At 39.2% G+C, this 2,824-nt stretch overlaps 1 pseudogene; it reads right to left on the bottom strand.

The window, feature by feature from the left end:
* Nucleotides 1-1,688: 1,688 nt before the first annotated feature.
* LOC705852 (prohibitin 1 pseudogene) lies at nt 1,689-2,520 on the bottom strand (annotated as a pseudogene).
* Nucleotides 2,521-2,824: the final 304 nt, after the last annotated feature.

The following is a 2,824-nucleotide window of genomic DNA, read 5'->3' as shown; positions in this document are numbered from 1 at the left end:
ATTTTATTTATCTCCACTCTAATCTTTATTATTATATTTCTTCTCCTAGACTTCAATTAATTTTCTCTTCTTTTTCTTATTCCGCAAAGTATACAGTTAGGTTGTCAAATTGAAATCTGTTTAAATGTAGGCATTTATGGTTTTAGATTTTCCTATGAGCACTGCGTTTATCGCATCCCATAAGTTTTGGTGTGTTGTGTTTTCATTTTCATTCATCTCTAAGAATTTTCTAATTTACCTTGTTATATCTTCACGGACCCATTGGTTGTTTAATAGAGTGTTGCTTAATTTCTTCATATTTGTGACTTTCTAAGTTTTCCTTCTGTTATTAATTCCTGACTTCATTCCACTGTGGCTAGATAAAATACTTTGTATGGTATCAATGTTTTAACATGTCTTAATACTTGTTTTGTGACATACCATATGATCTATCCTGGAGAATAGACTATGTGTACTTGAGACATAGACATATTTTTCTGTTGTTGAGTAAGGTGCTCTCTATGTCTGTTAGGACTAGTTGGTTTATAATATCTTTCAGGTATTCCATATTATAATTGATCTTCTGTCTAGATGTTCTATACATTATTGAAAGTGGGTTATTGAAATTCCCAACTAATATTATAGAACTATTTTTCCTTTTAATTCTATCAATGTTACCTCTCTCTTTCTTTCTCTCTGTCTCTCTCTCTCTACACACACACACACACACACACACACAGCCCTTTGAAAGCCCTTATATATACATAAGGGCTCTTGTTTGGTGTACATATGCCTATAATTTTTTATCCCCTTTGTTAGCTGATTGTTTTATCTCCTTTGTCTCTTATAAATCTAGAGTGTCTGTAGTATAGGCTTCCAGCTCTGTTTTGGTTATTATTTATGTGGGATGTACTTTTCCAGTTTTCATTTTAACCTGTTTGTGTTTTTAGTTCCAAATTGAGTGTTTTCTAGATAGCATATAATTATATTACTTTCTTACAAAATTCATTCTGCTAATATCCACCTTTTGATTAGAGGGTTTAATGCATTTACATTTACTAATAAGGAAGGATATCTGCTATTGTTGTTTCCTGTATGTCTAATACATTTGTTCCATTATTCCATTATTGCCTCATTTTAGGGTTAGTTACATTTTTAATTTTTCAATTTTAGTAAACCAATTCGATTTTCCTCTCCTTTACTTTTGTGTATATTGTTGAGATATTTTATTTTTTGTTACTATGGGGATTACATTTAACATCCTTAGTTTGTAACAATATACTTTGAATTGATACCAACTTAACTTTAATTGCATACAAAAACTGTGTTCATGTACATCTCCGTCTTCTCCTTTTATGTTGTTGTTGCCACAAATTACATCTTTATATACTGTGTGGCCATAACATAGATTCATATTTTACACATTTGTGTTTATATCATTTAATAAACACAAAGTGGAATTATCAGTCAAAAAATAATAATACTGGTATTTATATTTACCCTTGAAATTACCTTTACTGGAGATCTTCATTTATATATTTATTTTTTAGAGATCTGAAGTGATTTTACTTTTACTTCCTTCACTTTAAGTCAATCGTGGCATTTCACAGTGATTTCTGGGTTGGGGGCAGAAGGAAGGCAGTATTAACTATCCAGGCTGTGGCAAAGTTGGCCCACGCGGGTGCAGGCAGGGTAGGGGGTGGGAGCCCTCACTGGGGCGGCTGGAGGAGCTGGGACTGCCCTGCCAGAGGTAGGTGATGTTTGGAGAGCGAGAACTTGCATGTGATGTCCTCTGGGGCTTCCAGTTGGCGCAGCTCATCAGGCCATCCCCTGCGGTGGCCAGTGAGTTGGCCATCATCAGCTCAGCTGCTTGGGAGTTGCCCTTGGCTGAAACGATGGCCGCCTTTTTCTGCCGCTCAGCCTTTCCAGCACAAATCTGGTCTTCTCTGCTTCCTGCTGAGCCACCTGTTTGGCTTTCACCGCTTCTGTGAACTCCTTTTCTAAGGTCAGTCCTGTCAAGGACACGTCGTCCAGGATGAGCCCAAAGGTGGCTGGCTGCTCGCCCCTTAAGGTCGCCGCTCACCTGCCTGGAGACCAGCTCTCTCTGAGTGGATAGTTCTCCAGCATCAAAGCAGCCACCACTGACTTGAGGATCTCGGTAGCGATGGAGGGCAGCACACGCCCATCATAGTCCTCTGCGATGCTGGTGAAGATGTGAGGAAACTGGCTAGCGAAGGGCAGGAAGAGGATGCTGCAGTGTGATGCTGACATTCTGTAAAGCTTTGCTACCAGTGATGATTGGCACATTACATGGTCGAGAAGGGCAGTCAAAGATAATTCTACCACAGTGTCCTGTACTCCATGGAATCGGTCGGAGATGACAGCTCTGTGTCCAGCATCCACATTACATAAGGCAGAGTTCACCAGGCCTCCTGCAACAGCTAAGGCCAGGCCAAACTTTCCAATGTACTCAAACACTTTGACAGCCATGTTTCCTTCTGCTGGGCCCTCTCACACCTGCTTCCACTCTGACCTCCACATGAATTCCCCAGCCGCACACACCAGATCTTTATTTCTTCATACAGCTTTGATAATTATCTAGTGTCCTTTCACTTCAAGCTGCAGAAATCTCATTAGCGTTTCTTGCAGGACAGGTCTAGTGGTAACAGACACTCTCACCTTTTGTTTGTTTTGGAACCTCCTAAATTCTCCCTCATTTTTGAAGGACAATTTTGTCAGATATAAAATTCTTGATTATCAAGGTGATTTTATTTTAGCTCTTTAAATGTGTCATCCCAGTGCCTCTGGGCTATATGGTTTCTGAGAAAAAATTATCTGTTAGTCT

This window comes from Macaca mulatta, chromosome 9 (genome assembly GCF_049350105.2).
Source record: "Macaca mulatta isolate MMU2019108-1 chromosome 9, T2T-MMU8v2.0, whole genome shotgun sequence".
In the NCBI taxonomy this organism is placed as follows: Eukaryota; Metazoa; Chordata; class Mammalia; order Primates; family Cercopithecidae; genus Macaca; species Macaca mulatta.
This window is presented reverse-complemented; position numbering and strand designations above follow the sequence as displayed.